This window comes from Kogia breviceps, chromosome 3, assembly GCF_026419965.1.
Source record: "Kogia breviceps isolate mKogBre1 chromosome 3, mKogBre1 haplotype 1, whole genome shotgun sequence".
NCBI lineage: Eukaryota > Metazoa > Chordata > Mammalia > Artiodactyla > Physeteridae > Kogia > Kogia breviceps.
The window spans coordinates 182,896,476-182,919,888 of NC_081312.1; the positions used below are offsets into that span (position 1 = coordinate 182,896,476).

The following is a 23,413-nucleotide window of genomic DNA, read 5'->3' on the forward strand; positions in this document are numbered from 1 at the left end:
GTGCTTTGTGACCACCTAGAGGGGTGGGATAGGGAGGGTGGGAGGGATACGCAAGAGGGAAGAGATATGGGGACATATGTATATGCATAAATGATTCACTTTGTTATACAGCAGAAACTGACACACCAGTTTAAAGCAATTATACTCCAATAAATATGTTCAAAAAACACCACCAATCCCTTTTCGCCTTTTCTGCTTGGAGTAATAGCAGCAGTTCAGCTGTGTGAATCTTCTCCTCACCTGCCATCTGGCTATCTTTTCTTTTAGGGTAGGCTCCCACACTTTATTTTCTGGTCCAAAAGAGTTTATTAAATAACACTAACATCAGAATACATTTTTTTTTCAACCCTTCTTCAAATCCCTGCTGCTGCAAGCTACACTTGAGAGACGACCAAGGTGGGAAACCCAAGGGACACAGCGACAGCCTCTAGCTACCACATTCTGGTGACAGCAAGCAGAGGTCCTGGGTTAGTCCCCTCTTCCAGTCACCACGGCGGCTTACGAGCGTCTTGTCTTCTCCTCCGTACGCAACCCACCCCGTTCTCTCCGTAGCCCTGCTTCAGCAGAACCTCCATGTTGAATTAGCAGGTGAATTGGCAAATTCTCAAAACTGCTCAAAATGCATCAAGCTCTTCGGTGCCTCCGAGTCTGCTCCTGCGCTGCCCTCTCTGCCCGGCACGGCCTTTCCTTCCCCCGCCCTCTTGTGCCTCCAGAATACGAGTATCCTTTAAACCCAGATGAGAAACCAGCTCCTCAGGACCCACTCTACAGCCTCTCCGACCGCAGAGGAATTAACTCTTCCCTCCTGCTGATTTTCGATTGTTGCTAACGCAAATTACCAAAATGGAGTGACTCATGACAACTCAAACTTATTATCTTACCGTTCTGAAGGTCAGAAGTCTTAAAAATCAAGCTGTCGGCGGGACTGTATTCCTTCTGGAGGCCGTCGGGGAGAACTCATTTCCTTGCTTTTTCCATCTTCCGGAAGCTGCCTGCACTTCCGGCTTGCGGTCCCGCCCCCAGACGCTCTGATCTCTGCTTCCCTCACAGCTCCCTCCCTTCGCCAATTCGCAGCACTCCTGATTCTTATTAGGACCTTTCTGATTCCATGCGGCCCACCTGGATAATCCAGGCTGCTCTCCACAGCTCAAGATCCTTAATTTTTTTTTTTTAATTGAAGTATAGTTGATTTATACTGTTGTGCCTGGGAGTGTGGCATTAGCAGATGCAAACTAGTATGTATAGGATGGATAAACAACAAGGTCCTACTGTATAGCACAGGGTACTATATTCCATATTCTGTGATAGACCATAATGGGAAAGATTCTTTTGCATGTAAGTAACGTATTCACATATTCCGGGGATTAGGACATAGATATTTTTTGGGGGGGGCAGTTATTCTGCCTACAGCCCCTCCTTCTGAAGCCCCACTCTGCACTTCCAAATGTCCACATTAGCTGCATTATATTCCAGTGCATTTTGTTTATAAATGGCACCCTAACAGTCTTCCAGAAGGTACTTTGGGTCTTTAACTTGTTTCTCCAATGCCTAGAACTTTGCTTATTACTTAGCAGTCAATAAATCGAATTGAATGTTTGTGGAAAAGAAACTCAGGGGGGAAAAAAAAAAGTAAGGATGATTTAACTGTAAGGCTATTATTTGACAAAAAATATAATAAATGAATTTTTGCATCAACAAGGATGACGAAGCAAATGGTTGGAAAAACAATCAATTCAGCAGTCTGGCATAAGGTCTCATAGATGATCACAGAACAACAAAACCCAACAGGTGTAGATCAGGGGCTGGCAAACTACAGCTCGTGGCCACCTGTTTTGTAAATAAAGTTTTATTGGAACGCAGCTGTGTCCATTTGACATACTGGCTGACATATTGCTTTTGTGAGTCAATGGCAGCTGTTGAGCAGTTGCTACAGAGACTATATGCCCTACAAGCCTAAAATATTTAGTGTTTGGCCCTTTATGTAAAATGTTCGCTGACTTCTGATCTACGTTGAATTAGAATTTTGTTCCAGGCAGGCTGCAGCAAACATTTTGAAAGCCAGATTCACCCATTCAGCTACCATGGCAGTTGAATGCCCAACTATTTATCTGGGCTCTCTTACCGATTAGATTAGAAGGCTGACATACTAATCCAGTCATGAAATTATAAAGCTGGTCAGTTGATATATTTTGAATATGTTAACGATAGCCAAGGTAAGACAGCAGTGTCTCCAGTTTCTTATCCAGTGATCAAACTTCAAATTTCCTAACTCCATCCTTATAAATGTGGCTCAAATTGTCTTACCAATGCTTAACAACGGCACCCTTAGAAAATTATTTCAACATTTAAGATGCATCGTTTCTACCTCCTCCTTGCCTCTTTTGAATGCATGTATAGGCAATAGGCAGAAATAGCCATCCAATTCTCTTTGATAAAAATCAACCTGTTTGTAAGAGAAAACAGAATGAGAAGACCGGAAGTTAAAAAAATTTTTTTTTCTAAAATATTACCTTTTAACAAAGATGGCTTTGTAGTTTTAAACAAACAAGCAAACAAATAAGCAAGTCACTATTTGTGGTACTTGCATGAAGTTAGAACTTTTCATATATTTGGTCTGAGAGAAAATATTTATTGGTCATTTTTGCCATATCACTTTAAATCATACTCCTTTAATTAAAACAAAATTAAGATTGAACGTCAGCAACCACTATTATAAAACTACTAACATTTAACTTAGTTTCTCATTCTCAGGAATTGAAATTCAGAGCCTTGAGTCATAATTCCAGTTCTGCCATTAACTTGCCATGTGAACTATAAGTCACATACATTTCCATGGCCTCAATGTCCCCCCATGTAAAATCATTATAACAATATCTTCCTCACCTAATCCGTGGCACTGTTGTTATGATAAAATGAGGCAATGCTGGTGAATTTGTGCAAACTCTATACAAACGAAAGATATTATTATTATCTGATTATTGCCTTAACATCTTCCCAAATTGTCTCTGGCATTAAAAATGTTATGGTCATAAACATCTATAACAGTGCTCCATAGTTGACAATGAAATATTTCTCCTTGTGAATTTCATAGTTTAGATTTTATTTTGATGTAATAAAACGAGCATAATTAACTTTTATTGTGTGCATTATTTGTGGGAACGTTTTAACATGTTAAGTATAGCCATTTATCTCGGCATCACACAAGGATTACCAAATTGAGAAATGCTTTCTTTAAAAATGGGGTGATTTCATTTGGAGATTTGAGTTTGGTTTTATTGCTGAGATTAATAAAATGTTGTTTAAAATGAAACTGTTTTCTTTCCAGCACTTCATATTTTTGCTTGGTTAAAGAAACAGCAGTAATATGATTATATGTCAGTAATTAAATATCTTTGCAGAACAGTATCTTAATAGCATATATTTAGAACACAGCCATACCAAAAACATTCAATTACATAGATACAGCTTTAATATTTAACAGCTTGTTTCTTAACTACCATCCTTCTGGTGAGCTGATGTTGACTATCTATAAAGGAAAGCAAGCAGCTTAGTGTCAAATTAAGGGAAGTGGAATATATTATAATGGTACTTTTTATGTTTTGCTGTTCTCACATTCAGCCAAGTATAATGTTTTTATTTAATACGTTTAACTATCGATTCATCTCTCTTATTTTTAGCAACAGGGGCCTTCAATTTTCTCTAAACACAATGAAGGTTTGTCCAGGGACCAAGGTAGAAAAAACAAAGTCACTTAACTTAAGCATCATGGGGAAACAAACACGTAAGAGAAAGAACAGGCATTTCCAATAAAATTCCTGGAAAACAACACGCTGAAACCACTGGAAAGGAACCTCAGGAAGTAGAGAAGAAAGCTACCTCATACTCTTTCTTAGAGACGGGACTAGCAAAGAAGCCAGGCTCCTGTTAGGAGCCTCTGTGTTTCCCTTGCACCTAATGTTAAATGTGAATTTGTAAATAAATGGAACTATCCATAATTTATTAATGGTGTACTTTGTTTTAGAAAAGAACCTAGCGTTTTCCCTAAATTTTGACTTTGATTCCAGTTTCACGACTCCTTACTGTAAGTCAGGGCTCGGCTCTTTCTACTAAAAACTAAGGAACGAGGCATGGACTCTAATAGGTAGAGTGATCTTCAAAAATCCCAAACAAAGGGAGGGTAGGGACGTGGTTCAGACTATTTCCAGGTCCCCACAGTGACAATGACCAGGATGGTTCGCGGGGCAAGATGTCCATCAAACACTGGCTCACGTCTCTGGTTGGGTAGAAGCCAGTCTGCCAGTAGACACAACTGCGTCTGAAGTTAAACCACAGGGGTTAAAGTTTGGTGCCACCACTTACTCCCTGTGTGACCCGGGGCAAGTTGCTAACTGTCCAAATCGCAGTCTCTTAGCTGTGCAATGAGAGCTACTAATGGTACCTACTTTCTGGAAATGTCAGAATGTTTAAGCCAGGTATGCAATTCGTGCTCAGTAAATATTAGAAGAACAAAGGTGAAACACTGCTAGAGAAAAATCAAGCAAACGGGAAACAGTATACGGAAAGAGAGTACCTGTTTGGATGAGAGCAAGTCTTTGGTAGGGAAGACAGGGAGAAGGCCATGTAGAGACAGGTGACTTTTACAGTAGTTGTAAGGAAGAGCAAATGAGACACCTCACCAGCAGGCTCTGCCTCCTTCATGTCGACTACAGTTTCCTGGGGTTACCGGGAAATCAGAAGGATTTGACTTAAGTGGCTTGTACTTCCTCTGACCTTTGAGCCTTAAAATATTGTGCACTGCTGCTGGCCTTTTGAGCTTAATTATGATGGCAATAACAACGGGTGTAAATCTGGAGCAGACCACATCCTTTGCATGTGAACCATTGGATGCCGTCCTCATTACTCTGGTTACTAGTGAGCACTTGATAACTATGTGTTGAAGAGCTGATCTTCTTGATGGTCTTGACGCCCAAAGCTCAGCCTCTCTGCACACACGTGCTGAACTGAATCTCGGAGACAGAGTTTCGGGTGAAGTAGAGAAGGATACCTTTATTACTTTGCCAGGCAAAGGGGGCCACAGCGGCTCCTGCCTCGAAAAACTATACGTGTCCCAACTTGGGGAGGATACTGAGAAGTTTTATAGCAATGGTTCAAAGAGGGCGTGGCCAGCTCACGGACGTTCTTCTGATTGGTTGGTGGGGAGGTAAGTGGGAGTCGGCATCATCAACCTTCAGGTTCCAACTGGTCTGGGGTCTACGTGCTTGTGGGCAGCACACCATCGTTAACCGTTAACTTCTCCCACCTGGAGGGGGTTTCAGTCTCTGCAAAAAACAGCTCAAAGATATTGCTGTGTGCATCCCTTGATGGGGCACCAGGACCCTGCCCCAAGGCTGCACTATTGTTTCTCTTGACTGTTTCTCCCTGGTCTCGCATCCCCTCCCTTCCCTAATTAACAACTGCTCGAATCTGCCCCGTTGGAACCCAGGGAAGGTCATGGAGGCTGAATGAAGGCTATTTACTATAATCAAAGAAATGGGGGACACAGAAAGGCTCTGTGCCCAGGAGCCTCACAGGGCCCTGCTTGGTATCAGTCCTGTCGCTGTTCCGCACTGTTATCTGTAGAGCCTCAAGTACCTTGTACGGAGGGTTGGTGGTCGGAGGGTTGGCTGGCGTTCTTTCTAGCAAATGAGGGCACTGAGCTGCCCCTGACTCCGTGCGAGGTCTGCTTTGCGAAGGCGGCAGATCGTCAGAGGGAAAATGGGCAACGCCAACGAGAACTGCTGCGCTCTATCCTTCTGCTCTATTCTCCATGCAAGATCATAATTAATATCCTTTAGCAGTGAATGGCCTATCAATGGCTGAACTGAGGAGACAAAAATACTTTCTTTCTGATTCGTCTCGCAAGTACTGCAGCGGAGGGGATTCTGATAAAGAAGAGCAGTAAACATTCTCGTCAAACCCTGCTCTCCTCCAGTCTGTCAGGAAGGGAATGAAAATGCTGCCATAGAAGCAATATTTCTATGAAATCCTCCCTGATTATTTCCACCAGGGTCTGCCCAGCTTCAAAGCCACACTGTTTAAAAAGAAAGAAGAGAGGGCATTGCTATAAATAATGGGAACGCGTAGAGGGAAAAGCACAGGAGAATAAGGCAGAGAGATAGCATTAAAAAGACTTTTCTTATTCGACACAGAAGAAACCTTATCTCCCAACAACAACGAAAAGTCAGATGAATATGTAAGCTGCTAATACTTCGCTATGTCTGAGATTCCATCTTGGAGTGAAAAGGAATGATTTCATTGTGGCGCCCTGAAAAGAAACATACAGAGAAGGAAGAGGAAGTGTCTCCACTTAAAGACTACACAGTGATGATATCACATTCTGAGAAACTGTCTCCTGCCACCAGCTATAATACCATCTCAGATTTCTACGGGGCTTCACACAAATAGAAAAGGTGGGAGCGGATTGTAGCTGAAGCCCCCCTCTTTTTTTTTGGTGTTTTTTTTACCTCTGGTTTAAAAACAATGGAAAGAGTGAGGATGTTCTCTCCATCACAGACAAAGCCGAGGGCTGTTTTTAAGTTAGAAGTTACTTCCAAGTCATTAGAGTCAAAGGACTTTGAGGGAAGAGAGATCACTAAAGACTTTGCAACTATTGCATAACAGAGAATCAACTATCAACCCAGCAGAAATGGACAAGCTGAAGAGCGCTTCATTCATTTTGAAATAACTGAAATCAAACTCACTGGAAATAATTCAGTGAAAACAGTTGGCTCCACAAAAGAAAAACCAGGGAACTGAAATAGGCCGGTGACGCAGTATCTTGCACTCATACCTTCAAATCACCCTAGCCGAGGTTTCTCACTATTGACGTTTGGGGCCCGACAATTCTTTGTTGTGGAGTCTGCCCTGTGCTCTGTGGGAGGTTTAGCTGCATCCCTGGCCTCTACCCAGTAAATACCAGTAGGAGCCCCCTTCCCAGTGTCTTCCGACATTCACCAGGGCAGGGGAAGGAGGCAAGGCAAGTCACTCCAGTAGAGAACCACAGCCTTAAACCCAGTCTTTTTTTTTCATTGATCCATACTCTGCTGTCCACTCCGATACCTCAGAAGACTCATTGGACATCATCACCAACTTCTCAAACATTACAGGCCTCACTTAAAAATGTGCTAACCCATCCTATCCTTAGAGCACCACCCTTTATTTCCCTTTAGATGGTCCTTGAGCAGACCACGTTGCTTTCTCAGGCACTGGCCTGACAAGTCCACCAAACCGTTTTAAGGCCTCTACAGGCACTTGTTGCAAAGTTGGTGAGTCCTGGGTTCAAATCCTGCCTCTGCCACTTGGAAGCTGTGAGACCTTCAGGCAAGTCATTTTCCTTTCTGAGGCTTGGCACTCTCTCTCCCCTTTCTCTCTCCATATGTATATATATATTCATAATAAAATTATATTTACCCTATAGCAATGTTGCAGATTAAATGACATTATATGCAAAGCCCCCATCAGTATCTGGATGTACTTACTTTATGATAGCTTACAAAGTTGGAAATACATTGCTTAAACATAAAGAAACAATTTGAGGGACTTCCCTGGTGGTCCAGTGGTTAAGACTCCATGCTCCCAATGCAACGGGCCAGGGTTCAATCCCAGGTCAGGGAACTAAGATCTCACATGCCGCAACTAAGAGCCCACATGCCACAACTAAGAGCCCACATGCCGCAACTAAGACCCGGTGCAGCCAAACAAATAAAAAAGAGAAACAATTTGAGGGTAACAACAGGAGGCCAGTTGGAGCTGAAATAGTATTTGATCAATTAGCACAAGAATGAACATCAGCAGTCTTGGAAATGAATGAGTGGTCAGAATGATAGGCAGGAACTCAGGTGGGTAGAGGTCACCTGGGCATTTGCAAGCAGCTTAATGATTATGATGGTCAGGGCCAGGAAATATCAAATTATGGCATACAAAGATGGAAATGAAAAGAGCTGGTGTTGAGAGAAAACAGTACGTGTGCCTAAAATAGACACAAATGAACCAAGGGATAGACTGGTGATCAATCCTTTCTTTTTTTTTTTTTTTTTTTGCTTCCTTGTGTTTCACTAGCCAACTATTTTCATCTCATTGATTTTCCAGCTAATTTGGAAGCTGTCACCTACTCGTAAAAGAATTCCCTATTTCCTTTAGATTAATTTTTACCTGCTCAATGTTTCTCTGATTGATTCATCACATCAAAATCAAAATATATTATTAATGAAACATGACATTTCTATAGCACCTACTTTTCAAAAACATGCAACAAAAGTGCCTGAAAATGTCTTACTTGCCTATAAATTCATTCTAGACTATATTTTTAAAGGGAAGGTAAGTTTTAAAAACCCAAGTTTAAAGAATTAGTTTAAATTCGTTTCTTTAGTTTAAAGAATTAGATTTCAAGAAAATAATACAAACTGCATTGCACTGTAAAACTCATTCGTAGAGTGGATTTCTTTATGTCTTGAATAGTACACTAACAATAATTAGGTAAGTTTGAAGATAAATGCATTCACAATCTTCCCTTTAAATCCAATATTAGTATAAAATTTCATTGTTGCTTAATTAGAAGTTGAGCTGGTCGCCAATATATCATTTTATGTAACAACAGTCATGAGAGAAATTATTGTATAGGATCAAAATAATAAAGCAGTAGCTGACAACTGCATTTTTCTATCAGATGCATTCCTAATAGCTCTATACAATCACTATTAGACCAAGCCCCAGCTAGAAGTGTCAGGAAAATTAAAACAGACAGGTACCTCTTTAGGGCACTTGGTACAATTTAGTTTGACTTAATAGGGTCTGTTTCAGGGAGTCTGAATAGAAGTATAAGCAATTCCACCAAAATTTTCAGATCTTATTTGTGTTAGAAATGTCCGTTGCTTTTGACCATGTTGACCATGGGGTCCTTTAATTTGACTTGCACATAAGATTGGGTTCCTACCAGGTATTATCTCGTTTCTCTACACACTTGAATGTTTCTCCACTTTCATTTCAGTTTAAACAAAGGCACATCTGGCAATAACCCACGGAATAACAAGGTTCCTCAAGTCATTATTCTGTGGACATCTTTTCAGGCATGTTTTTTCAGTTACTATGTATGTCTTTCTCTGTATCCATTTTTAAGTGTCATGTATGTTCTCTCTGTTATATCCAGTTTTATCACTGTATTTTCAAACAACTGCAAAAGAAATCTTGTCTCTATAAAAATTACAAATGGAGACAACTTATTTTCCATCTTAATAGAAAAGAAATCCTATAAATTTTACTATCAAATGCTGCCTCTGTTTTATATGTTTAGAACAAAGATGAATTTCACTTTTATTGCATTGTCTATTCCATTTTTGAAAAGAGTTTAGGGTGCATATCCCGACTGTGAAACTTTCCATAGCAACAAGATATAAGAAAGGAAACGGCTTTCTTTTGCATTTTCTAGGCTAAATGGCTGTGAGCTACTTTGATTTTGGCCTTTGAAACGCATTCCTGCAAACATTCACAGATAGGACAAACGCCAAAATGTATTGTGTGTGCGTCTAAATCAACTGAGTCAATTATTTTTATTTTCAAACTATATTTTAATTATGACTAGTGTTTGGGACTGAATTTCAAGGAATTAAAATTATTTTACTATGTACTCACATGAGATAAGAGACTATTTTCTTTGTATATAATCTGGGGCATAGAGAAATGAAACATGATTAAGGAAGCTCATCTCTCTCTCCCTCTCTCTCAATCTCTCTCTCAATCTCTCTCTCAATCTCCCTCCCCAACCCCATGCGCGTGCGCGCGCGCACACACACACACACACACACACACACACACACACACACACCCCTACACGACCCCCAGGATCTGAATCATGCTGGGATTTGGTGGGTGAAGGAGGGAGTGTGGTAGAGTGTACGTATGTCAGGGAACATAATGGTCATTGTTGATGGTGTTTAAATTTGGGGGAAAGTTCACAGTTCTAAAATCTCAGACCTCAGGACTTCCCTGGCGGTCCAGTGGTTAAGACTTCGCCTTCCAATGCAGGGAGTGCAGGTTCGATCCCTGGTCAGGGAGCTAAGATCCCACATGCCTCGTGGCCGAAAACCAAAACATAAAACAGAAGCAATATTGTAACAAATTCAATAAAGACTTTAAAAATGGTCCACATCAAAAAAAAGAAATCTTAAGAAAAAAATAAATAAAATCTTACACCTCACTGTCGTTTTGTTGTTTTCCCTCCCTCACTAGACGTTTTATCGTCTATGAGCTGAGAAGCCTTGCCAACTGCAGTAAGGGTCTAATGACTTATTAAGCATTTTCTAAAGCCTGAAAAGTCACCCATCTACTAGCAGTAGACTCCCGGGTCCAAAAGTGCGGCCAAGAAATCCAGATTCAACATTCACACAACCTGGTGTTCTTTTGCAGAATAGTTCTCGCAAAGCAGTGCCTGGAAAATGATATTTAAAAACGAGTAATTGCATGATCAAGGAAATGGGGAAGAGTAAGCCCTAATTTTCAATATTTGTGAATAAAGGGAATTTGTGTTATTCAAATGTAAGGAGCTAATAATATATCTAGAGGGTGATGCTTGAGAAATCTGGCACCAAAGTTCTCTATTTGCAGAAATGCATAACTCACACAATCCACGTTTATACAGTTCTTGTTTAGCAAAGGTACCTGTTACATATTTGTTGATGTTTTCTTACCTTGTGTTGTTGATGCTGTTTTGTTTTTATATGAAGAACTCCCAAAGCACAAGGTTCTGTTTCATGTTTCTCATGAAATATCTATTTACTTAAACATGAAAGTCTGTTAAGAAATAAAGAACATGGAAACACACACAATAGAGAAGAAAAATTTACTCTGAATCAAAATATGCATGTTCTCAACTTAGTTTTAATTGTTCGTATTAAAAACTGAATGGATACAAAAATTTAATCAACAATATGTGCATAAGGTACAGTGAATTACAATAACATTGACCACCACATGCCCACTACCCAAGATAAGGAATAGAATGTTTCTGGCACCTTTGAGGGCCTCTATGCATCACTTCATGATGTCATACTGCTTCTCCCTAGAGGAAACCACTACCCTGAATTTTGGTTTATCCTTACCTTGCTCTGGCACATATGTTGATATTCTCAAACAGTGGGTGGTTTAGTTGCAAATGTCCTGAGTTGATATCAATGGAATCACTGTCTGAATTCTTCCGCAACTTGATTTTTTCACTCAATATTATTTTCTAAGATGCATCCAACTTGATGTGTGCAGTGATATTTTATTCTTTTTCATTGATATATAGTACAGTTACATTATTTTAAAAACCACATGAGATGGAAAATTGGCCATAAAAAGAAAAATGCATCTTCAGTATTTGTTGTTTGAGAGAACTTCTAGCTTTATTTCCATTTTAGCCCTTGACTCAACTTTATACTTCCCCTGGAGAAAAATAATAATATATTATTTATTAATGCACACAGAGAAGTTAGAGATTATTTTGCTCAATTCTCTCACTTTATGTATGAAGTGCCTGAACCCTAGGTAGATGAAGGGACCCTTGCAAGATTACAGAACACTTAGGTCTTTGGGCATCTAACCTCAGCCTATATTTCATACCTCCTCAAAAGAAAAAAAAAACTTACCCTCTGCCATTCTCTTGTACCTTCTCTTTTCTTCAGGAATAATTCATCAAGATACTAAAAGAGGGGTTGTTTCTAGACTCATTTCAAAGTGACTATAGGTCCTGATTTTCAGAAAAAATACAAAGATTTTTCTACACTTGGCTAATATTCACCGTGTAGGAACTGGTAGGAGGCAAAGCCTACTTGATACCATAGGAGCCCCAAATACCAAATATTCACTTTCACCGCTTCCCTTGCAGCCAGGCATTGCTACACAGGTGTCCTTGATCTGTAAATACCTAAACTCTTGACTTTGAATTGGGAGCAAATGACTTAAATCCTTTGTTGTCAGTGGCAACAACATCTAATTTTCAGAAGTAATAATGGCAGATTAGAGCTACATATGTACAAAGGTAAGAGAAACCTGAGTTAACACTGCAAAAATTTCCTCAGCTGCCATGTACAACTACAGCAAGTTCCACATTAATTCATGGGTATCTTTAGGGCCACAAATTAGAACAAGAAGAGAAGCAGGAAAAAGGATGTTCAGCATTGCTAAGAAATGTTATTTCCTGATGCAACACTATATTGCCCTGATAGTATCTGAGAAGGCTTGGACATGTTAACTTCTGTCTTCTTGTACCTAAGTTCTTTGGCTGCCGGAATTGTCCCTGTGCTCTGAAGCAGTGTCTGTCTCTCATGTTGGCAGGGACGCCACCCACAAACATTCATCAGGAACACCTGCCTTTTGTTTCGAGGATGTAGAGCAAGAGATGTGAAGTGCTTTCCCAGGGCCTGATCAGCGTTAGTGTCAAGAATGGATGTCAAGAGAAGACACTAACAGTGTTAGTGTCTTAGCATTAAGAATGGATAGAACGGATGTTAAGAAAAGATGCTCAACATCACTAATTAGAGAAATGAAAACCAAAACTACAATGAGGGGCTTCCCTGGCAGTGCAGTGGTTAAGAATCCGCCTGCCAATGCATGGGACATGGGTTCGAGCCCTGGTCCGGGAAGATCCCACATGCTGTGGAGTAACTAAGCCTGTGCGCCACAACTACTGAGCCTGCGCTCTAGAGCCTGCAAACCACAACAACTGAGCCCACGTGCCACAATTACTGAAGCCCGTGCGCCTAGAGCCCATGCTCTGCAACAAGAGAAGCCACTGCTGTGAGAAGCCCACGCACTGCAGCTATATGTAGCCCCTGCTCACCAAAACTAGGGAAAGCCCAAGCACAGCAACGAAGACCCAACGCAGCCAAAAATAAATAAATAAATTTATTTTTTAAAAAACTACAATGAGGTACTACCTCACACTGATTAGAACGGCCTTCATCAAAAAATCTACAGACAATAAATGCTGGAGAGGGTGTGGAGAAAAGGGAACCCTCCTACACTGTTGGTCGGAATGTAAATTGCTGCAGCCTCTATGGAAACCAGTATGGAGTTTCCTTAAAAAACTGAAAATAGGGCTTCCCTGGTGGCACAGTGGCTGAGGGTTCACCTGCCGATGCAGGGGACACGGGTTTGTGCCCTGGTCCGGGAAGATCCCACGTGCCATGGAGTGGCTGGGCCCATGAGCCATGGCCGCTGAGGCTGCGCGTCCGGAGCCTGTGCTCCGCAATGGGAGAGGCCACAACAGGGAGAGGCCCGCGTACCGCAAAAAAAAAAAACAAACTAACTAAAAATAGAGCTACCATGTGATCCATCAATCCCATTCCTGGGCATATACCTGGAGAAAATCATAATTTGAAAAGATACATGCACCCCAATGTTCATTGCAGCTCTATTTACAATAGCCAGGACATGGAAGCAACCTAAATGTCCATCGACAGACGAATGGATAAAGAAGATGTGGTACATATATACAACGGAATATTACTCAGCCATAAAAAAGAACAAAATAATGTCATTTGCAGCAACATGGCTGGACCTAGAGATTGTCATACTGAGTGAAGTCAGACAGATAAAGACAAATATCATGTGATATCACTTATATGTGGAATCTTAAAAAATGGTACAAATGGACTTATTTAAAAAACAGAAATAGAGTCACAGATGTAGAAAAAAACCCTTATGGTTACCAGGGTTGGGGGAAGGGAGGAGCAATAAATTGGGAGATTGGGATTGACATATATACACTACTGTATATAAAATAGATAACTAATAAGAACCTGCTGTATAGCACAGGGAACTCGACTGAATACTATGTAATGACCTATATGGGAAAAGAATCCAAAAAAGAGTGGATATATGTGTATGTATAACTGATTCACTTTGCTGTACAGCAGAAATTAACACAACATTGTAAATCAACTATACTCCAATAAAAATTATTAAAAAAAGAAAAAAAAAGAATGATGTTTACAGTTATGGGTCCTGCACTTCCAGCCCTGAGCACCAGACCCCACATGTCAGGGATGCCTGGATGTTCTTTAACGTGTGTTGTGTGTGCACGTGTGTGTGTGTGTGTGTGTGTGTGTGTGTGTGTGTGTGAGTGCAGGAAGTGGGACCCTCTAAAGGGCAGGACCTGCTACAGGGGTTGCTCTGGCCTGGATCATAGGCAGCATTATTCATGACAGTGTTCAGAGTATGGCAGCTGCTATATAAAAGGCCATTTGCCTAAGAAGCAGAGTGACCATGACATTCTTCCCAGACTGGTTCGTGGTCCTGCTCATTGCTTAGTCTCCCTTTACTCCTTATTTATGGGCTTGTCCCCCTCCTTCCTGACAATCCTTGTTGTTGGATATCCATTCATACCCATGGACACTTTACTACCTAAATCCACCAGGATTTTGCACAGGTTCTGTAACATCTCAATATTCCATTGATACGACAGGCACTTTTGAATTTGCTAGATCACAAAATCCAAGTGACTGCAGGTTAGATCAGCTAGATCAGCTAGAAAGTTTCTCTTTCCTTTTCCTTCCAGGTAAATAGGTGTGGAGAAAGAAAATCTCCCTGGAATTTTTCTGTGTTTCCATAGCCTTTTAAGACTCTTCAGGGGATTTTGATATGTAGCCATTTGTCTAGTTAATTGCCCTGATTTGAAAGAGTACTATATTTTCTTATCTTCCCAGGTGGACCAAATATAATAGTTACAGCTCTCGAGTAGGTCCCTAGGCTAAGTCGAAGGTGTCTTGAAGACGGGAGTGCTAGCTCCCTAGATATTTGCATTTCAAAGAGGAATGGCCCCCAAGAGGCACATAAAAAGATGCTCAACATCATTAATTATTAGAGAAATGCAAATCAAAACTACAATGAGGTACCATCTCACACCAGTCAGAATCGCCATATTAAAAGGTCTGCAAATAACAAATGCTGGAGAGGCAGTGGAGAAAAGGCAACCCTCCTACACTGTTGATGGGAATTTAAGTTGGTGCAGCCACTATGGAGAACAGTATGGAGGTTCCTCAAAAAACTAAAAATAGAATTACCATATGATCCAGCAATCCCACTCCTGGGCATATATCCAGACAAAGCTATAATTCAAAAAGATCCATGCACCCCCCTATGTTCATAGCAGCATTATTCACAATAGCCACGACATGAAAACAACCTAAATGTCCATCGACAGATGAATGGATAAAGAAGATGTGGTACATATATACAATGGACTACTACTCAGCCATAAAAAAGAACAAAATAATGCCATTTGTAGCAACATGATGCAACTACTAATTATCATACTAAATAAGTCAGAAAGAGAAAGACAAATACCATATGACATCACATATGTGGAATCTAAAATATGACACAAATGAACCTATCTATGAAACAGAAACAGAATCATGGACATAGAGAACAGACTGGTGGTTGCCAAAGGGGAGGGGGTTCAGGGAGGGATGGAGTGGGAGTTTGGGGTGAGCAGATGTAAGCCTTTATATAGAGAATGGATAAACAACAAGGTCCTACTGTATAGCACAGAGAACTATATTCACTATCCTATGATAAACCATAATGGGAAAGAATATACAAAAAAAGAATGTCTACATGTGTCTAACTGAATCACTTTGCTGTACGGCAGTAATTAACACAACACTGTAAATGAACTATACTTCAATAAAAGAAAAAAGGAATGGCCCCTGGAACTTAGAGAGTTCTCAAGGTCACAAAAGCAGGGACACCCAGGCTATCAGGCTTCTGCAGAGATTTATTTCCATAGTGGGACAAGGGACCTGACGCTCATCACATCACCTCAGGAGTAAGACGGTTCCAGGAAGGGTGGATGAACTAACTATTTACTACGAGGTATTTACTATGAAATCCCTCTCTGCTCCAGAATACCAGTGCGCACATTCAGGGCAAATTTGATAACAATGAATATTAACAATGATGAGATACAGGCAGGGTCGGTCGAGCGCGTTTTCAGACCCCTACATCAAAATAATAAGGACTGGGGTTGGTGGTGAAGGGTAAGACGAGTGGGGGTCGTGATTTATTTATTTGGGCCACGCCCTGCAGCTTGTGGGATCTTAGTTCCCCGACCAGGGATTGAACCCAGGCCCTCGGCAGTGAAAGCACGGAGTCCTAACCACTGGACCGCCAGGGAATTCCGGGCATCATGATTTATAATCGGGAACATTCTTGAACCTTATCCCAAATCAACTGAATCAGAATCTCTCGGTATGGGACCCTAAAATCTGTATTTCAATCAATACCCACCCCGCTTCCCAGTGATTCCTTTGCCTCCAAAATGCAAAAGGGACTAGATTAAGAAAACGTATATATGAAGACAATGGCTCCAACTTGAGATCTAGGACACTTGGAAATCCCTGGGTCCCTTTCTGCAAGTCCATGAGGTCAAAACTCTTCTGATAAAAATACTCTGATGCTATTTGCCTTTTTCTCTCTTATTCTCTTACAGGCCTACAGTGGAGCTTTTCAGAGACCACATGCTGTGTGTTGACTTTGCTGCTCTGCCAGCTCGCGGAAAGTGTATTAGGCACTCTTGTGTCCTAAAAAACTTCCCAGTTTTAATTTCTAATATGATAAATGTTGAGAGAGATAACCAACATAAATAAAGGCACCTTGGAATCTTCAATAAGGTTTAAGAATGTAAAGGAATCCAAGACAAATAAAGGTGTAACAACCACACTTCGAAGCTGTGTAGGACCTAGAGGTTCATCCTATCCAGAAGGCATTTGCACTCTGAGATTAGTTTAACCCAGTGAGCCTTTAATTCGTAAATATACCGGGGAAACACTTTGTAGATTAGAACTGTTTAATGCCAGTGGGGTACAGGCATACTGCATTTTATTGCACTTCACAGATATTACATTTTTTACAAATTGAAAGTTTGTGGGAACCCTGAAAGTCTATCAGTGTCATTTTTCCAACAGTATTATTATTTTTTAACATCTTTATTAGAGTATAATTGCTTTACGGTGTTGTGTTACTTTCTGCTGTATAACAAAGTGAATCAGCTATACATATATATATATATATATATATATATATATATATATATATATATCTCCGTATCTCCTCCCTCTTGCGTCTCCCTCCCACGCTCCCTATCCCACCCCACTAGATGGTCACAAAGCACCGAGCTGATCTCCCTGTGCTATGCAGCTGCTTCCCACTAGCTGTCTATTTTACATTTGGTAGTGTATATATGTCCATGCCACTCTCTCACTTTGTCCCAGCTTACCCTTCCCCCTCCCTGTGTCCTCAAGTCCATTCTCTATGTCTGTGTCTTTTTTTTTTTTTTTTCGGTACACGGGCCTCTCACTGTTGTGGCCTCTCCCATTGCAGAGCACATGCTCCGGACGCACAGGCTCAGCAGCCATGGCTCACGGGCCCAGCCGCTCCACGGCATGTGGGATCTTCCCGGACCGGGACACGAACCCGCGTCCCCTGCATCGGCAGGCAGACTCTCAACCACTGCGCCACCAGGAAAGCCCCTGTTCTCTACGTCTGTGTCTTTATTGCTGTCCTGCCCCTAGGTTCATCAGAACCTTTTTTTTTTTTTTTTTTTTAGATTCCATATATATGAGTTAGCATACGGTATTTGTTTTTTTCTTTCTGACTTACTTCACTCTGTATGACAGACTCTAGGTCCATCCACCTCACTACAAATAACTCAGTTTCGTTTCTTTTTATGGCTGAGTAATATTCCTCTGGGATTATTCCCCAAAATATACAAGCAGCTCATGCAGGTCAATATCAAGAAAACAAACAACCCAATCCAAAAATGGGCAGAAGACCTAAACAGACGTTTTTCCAAAGAAGATATACAGATTGCCAACAAACACATGAAAGGTCGCTCAACATCACTAATCATTAGAGAAATTCAAGTCAAAACGACAATGAGGTATCACCTCACACTGGTCAGAACAGTATTATTTTTTAACTGAGGTCAGTACATTTTTTAAAGACATAATGGTATTGCATACTTAATAGACAACAGTATAGTGTAAACATAACTTTTATATGCACTAGGAAACCAAGAAATTCGTGTGACCTGTTTGTTGCAATATTGACTTTATTGTGACAGTCTGGAACCAAACCCACAATATACCCAATGTCTGCCTGTGCTCTGTCACCCCTTTACTTTCTATCATCGAACAAAAGGATTAAAAACTCCATACTCCTTTTCTGAAAGGTCACTATTTGCCTGGATTAGACTGAATGTTCACCAAAACTCCTTGTGGTCAGTTTCAATGTGTTTGGTAATTTTTAACAACAATCAACCACTAATAACTTCTGTTTAACTCCACGTTAAGCAGAAAACCTTTATATTTCAATCCTTATTAGACAACCTTTCCAAAATGCAGCAATATCTTTTCTTAGAAGGTAAACAAAATATTCTTTAGTTTGTTCTTATTAATCCAGGGTCTGCCAGTGTTTTAGGACATGCATTTAGAACTCCAGTTCTTTTTTTTTTGGCCACACCGCAAGACATGTGGGATCTTAGTTCCCTGACCAGGGATCGAACCCACACCCTGGCAGTGAAAGCGTCTAACCACTGGACCTAAGTGGACCATCAGGGAGTTCCCAGAACTCCAATTCTTATGCTGGAACATGACTGTAGCAGGCATAGATGAGTTGGCGGTGTACCAGAATGGAGCCATGGTTTTGGTCTGCTACGGTTTTCTAAATAGAATAGCTTGCTCTCTTATAATTTTCCCCTAAAAGCAACTTGGATTAGAATAATACCAACTTGATCTACTTTGTATTTTTCTATTATAAAACACGTTCACATCATTATAATCCATAAAACTTACTGTATGCTCAGAATATATTCCCATCTACAGAGGGGTAAAGCGAGAATCAGTGGAGTTCACTAAAGCTTTTAGTTAGCTGAGTTCCGTATATTTTAAAATTTAAATTTAGTTTTTAAAAACTACGTTTTAAAAAGTAAGCTCTTTCTCTAATCTACTTTTATTTGTAACATTTGAAATTTCTGAGCAATATTTTTAAAAAATACCATGTTAAATGCTAAGGAAATACAAACAAATATACTTTTCCATTGATTTAGGACAGATACTAAGATTCTAATGTGTATCTTTTTCTCTGTTTTTAATTCATATTGCTCTTGGTTTGCTTTTGAAGGACAATATCTTTCTCCCCAAATTCTCAAGTAATGTTCAAGAAAAGTACTATCTGATGGTGAATGTACTTTTCTTCAGTAAATTATTACAGGATTATTCTCTTTATAAGACAGTGCATGCTACTTACTTTTCAATAGATATCATACATCCTACAGTAGTTTAAACTGAAAAGCATTTATGCTTCTATTAATGTTTCTCTTTCCAACTCCTTTCCAAATTAACTTACAGAAGAAAAAAATTACTGACACCATCTCAAGCAAGGTTCCGATTCACCAGGTAACACTAATCCCTTAGGTAAAGAGTTTGAGTGTTCTCCAAACAGATGGGGGAAAAATCATGGATCCTAAGTGAACAATGCCTGTTACTACAGAAGAGACATGTGACTTCCTTCACACAGCCTCTCCATCTTAACACCAAATAATGAAAGAAACCGTTCCAAACAAAAGCAGGCCATTTCACCTACATGTAGACTTGGACAGTTAAGCTTTGAAATGGCAACTTGATTCCTAGACACTACCACAGTCCCCGTATACTCTACCACAGTCATTCTATATACCGACATACTCACCCTATACACTACCACAGCCCCCCTATACACTACCACAGTCCCCATATACACTACCACAGTCTCCGTATACTCTACCACAGTCCTTCTATATAGCGACATACTCACCCTATACTCTACCACACTCCTTCTATATACCGACATACTCACTCTATACATTACCACAGTCCCCTATACTCTACCACAGTCCCCTATACTCTACCACAGTCCCCTATACTCTACCACAGTCCTTCTATATACCGACATACTCACCATATACACTACCACTGTCCTTCTATATACCGACATACTCACCCTATACACTACCACTGTCCTTCTATACACTACCACAGTCCCCGTATACTCTACCACTGTCCTTCTATATACCGACATACTCAACCTATACACTACCACAGCCCCCTATATACCGACATACTCACCCTATACTCTACCACAGTCCCCTATATACCACCACAGTCCCCTATATACCACCACAGTCCCCTATATACCACCACAGTCCCCTATATACTACCTCAGTCCCCTATACTCTACCACGGTCCCCGTATACACTACCACAGTCCCCCATATACCACCACAGTCCCCTATATACCACCACAGTCCCCCTATATACCACCACAGTCCCCCTATATACCACCACAGTCCCCTATATACCACCACAGTCCCCCTATATACCACCACAGTCCCCTATATACTACCTCAGTCCCCTATACTCTACCACAGTCCCCGTATACACTACCACAGTCCCCTATATACAACCACAGTCCCCTATATACCACCACAGTCCCCTATATACTACCTCAGTCCCCTATACTCTACCAAAGTCCCCGTATACACTACCACAGTCCCCCATATACCACCACAGTCCCCTATATACTACCACAGTCCCCTATATACCACCACAGTCCCCTATATACTACCACAATCCCCTATATACCACCACAGTCCCCTATATACTACCACAGTCCCCTATATACTACCACAGTCCCCTATATACCACCACAGTCCCCCTATATACCACAGTCCCCGTATACACTACCACAGTCCCCGTATACACTACCACAGTCCCCTATATACCACCACAGTCCCCTATATACTACCACAGTCCCCTATATACTACCACAGTCCCCTATATACCACCACAGTCCCCCTATATACCACAGTCCCCGTATACACTACCACAGTCCCCGTATACACTACCACAGTCCCCTATATACCACCACAGTCCCCTATATACTACCTCAGTCCCCTATACTCTACCAAAGTCCCCGTATACACTACCACAGTCCCCCATATACCACCACAGTCCCCTATATACTACCACAGTCCCCTATATACCACCACAGTCCCCCTATATACTACCTCAGTCCCCGTATACTCTACCACAGTCCCCTATACACTACCACAGTACCCTATATACTACCACAGTCCCCTATATACCACCACAGTCCCTCTATATACTACCTCAGTCCCCTATACTCTACCACAGTCCCCGTATACACTACCACAGTCCCCTATATACAACCACAGTCCCCTATACACTACCACAGTCCCCTATATACTACCACAGTCCCCGTATACTCTACCACAGTCCCCGTATACATTACCACAGCCCCCTATATACTACCACAGTCCCTCTATATACTACCACAGTCCCCTATACTCTACCACAGTCCCCTATATACCACCACAGTCCCCCTATATACCACCACAGTCCCTCTATATACTACCACAGCCCCCTATACTCTACCACAGTCCCCTATATACCACCACAGTCCCCCTATATACCACCACAGTCCCTCTATATACTATCACAGCCCCCTATACTCTACCACAGTCCCTCTATATACTACCACAGTCCCCCTATACACTACCACAGTCCCCTATATACTACCACAGTCCCCTATACTCTATCACAGTCCCCTATACTCTACCACAGCCCCCTATACTCTACCACAGTCCCCTATATACCACCACAGTCCCCTATACTCTACCACAGTCCCCGTATACACTACCACAGCCCCCCTACACTTGCCAGTGCATGGCAAGGAAAATATATTACATACCTCAGTTTTCTAGATTACAGCAATGATTGCTGCTCCTACAGAGTCTGAGCCGGTGAGAGTTCTATGCTCAAAGGAAGGATCCTTGGTATCATAAATTCCTTTATCCAGGTGAACAGAAATGGTCAACGTTTGGCACGGGGAAACCAGATGAAGCCTCTCTCTGTGGCTCCACATTCCACCCACTCCCATGTCTTGCATGCGCTGCTGCAGAGGGCTTTGAAAATCTGTGATGATGTAAAGGACATGTAAATGATTTGTCTGAATCGACTTAACACCAGAATTGGTCATCTATTAAAGTAAACTGGATAAGAAAACCCACTACTTATAGGTAGAGGAGACAGCAATTCACACAGTGTGATTTTAGAAGTATTGAAAGACTCTAATTCCAAAACACTTACCCAAGGTGCCACCATGGTATCTGAAATTTACACCATCAGAAAAATCACTACTTTGGGTTAAGGAAGCATATCTCTAAGTGTGCTCTCCACGGAGCATTAATAGGTGTTATAGTAAGAAAAAAATATACACATAGACTTACGTGTTCATTAATATTCATAAGTGTGGGTAAATCTCAGGTTTAAATAAATAGCTGTCTTTACTGTCTAACTTACCCATGCTTGGAAAAACCACATAGTGTTCTGAATCTCCAATCATGGGGCATAAATAAGTAGTATTTTCCAAACTTGATTGACCATGGGACACGTTTTTTAAAAATTTTACAGTGTATCTTATTAGACTGCTTTCTTGTCTCAAATTAGAAAATGCAACTTTCCCAGGTGACCCTGAAGAGCATGTCCTAACTAGATGGACAACTTATGAAGCCATATCGTTCATGAATATTTGAGCCTGGGCTTCTTTCTTCTATCAAAATAATTAGCTGCAGAGAACAGAAACTTGCAGTGACAAGAGATTTACATCTTGGTGTGACTGAAAAAGAATGGGGGATACCTAGAGGGTACTGGAAGCAGGGGAGGAGTCCTGGTGGGCAGGTAAACTCAGGTGTAGAGCTACCCAGTAAGAATGGCTCCAAATCCCAGAGAGAGCAAAGAATGCATAATGTGGAGTTCAGAGAGCATGCGTGAGCATCACCAAACAGACTGAAACAGAAGTGAACAGGGAAAAGGCAATTGTTAAAGGCAATTTCAGTTCATGGAAATCATTTGCCCAAGACTACCCTTACCAGGAAAGAAAAATTTCACTATTTCGTATTTCCAGAGGCAGCCAGCTGTTAGAGCTCTCCCTGCCTGTAACCTCTCCGAATGTAATCCTTTCTGCCTTCATCTATAAATGAGTATAATTACAGTGTGCAAAAGAGTGGAGACCTTCAGGAATGCAAAGTTAATGCCTAACATTCAATACACTTTGACTTCTCCAAGGCTCTGAAGTTTAACACCACCCATACTTGAACTCCCCCCTTCTACGGAAAATGGGTTAACTTGCTATTTTAAAACCCTTCCTCAAAACCACACAATTTTAGATTCTGTATTTAGAATTTTCTCCTACAACAAGAGTCGAAGAGTCACGTCCTAGAGGAAGCACCTATCTTCACTCCCCGTGGGATATTAGTTTCTACCGTAAAGTGAAGTTTC

General features: G+C 41.1%; 1 long non-coding RNA gene across 1 annotated transcript in view; it reads right to left on the minus strand.

Moving 5' to 3' along the window:
- Nucleotides 1-10,860: 10,860 nt before the first annotated feature.
- The window catches only part of LOC136793872 (uncharacterized), an 84,430-nt gene continuing 71,877 nt past the window's right edge, over nt 10,861-23,413 (minus strand). Inside the window, exons 2-3 of the long non-coding RNA XR_010839907.1 lie at nt 21,825-22,048; nt 10,861-11,457 (exon numbers count right to left, since the gene is read on the minus strand). This is a non-coding gene — a long non-coding RNA (uncharacterized lncRNA). The remainder of the gene's footprint in view (nt 11,458-21,824; nt 22,049-23,413) is intronic.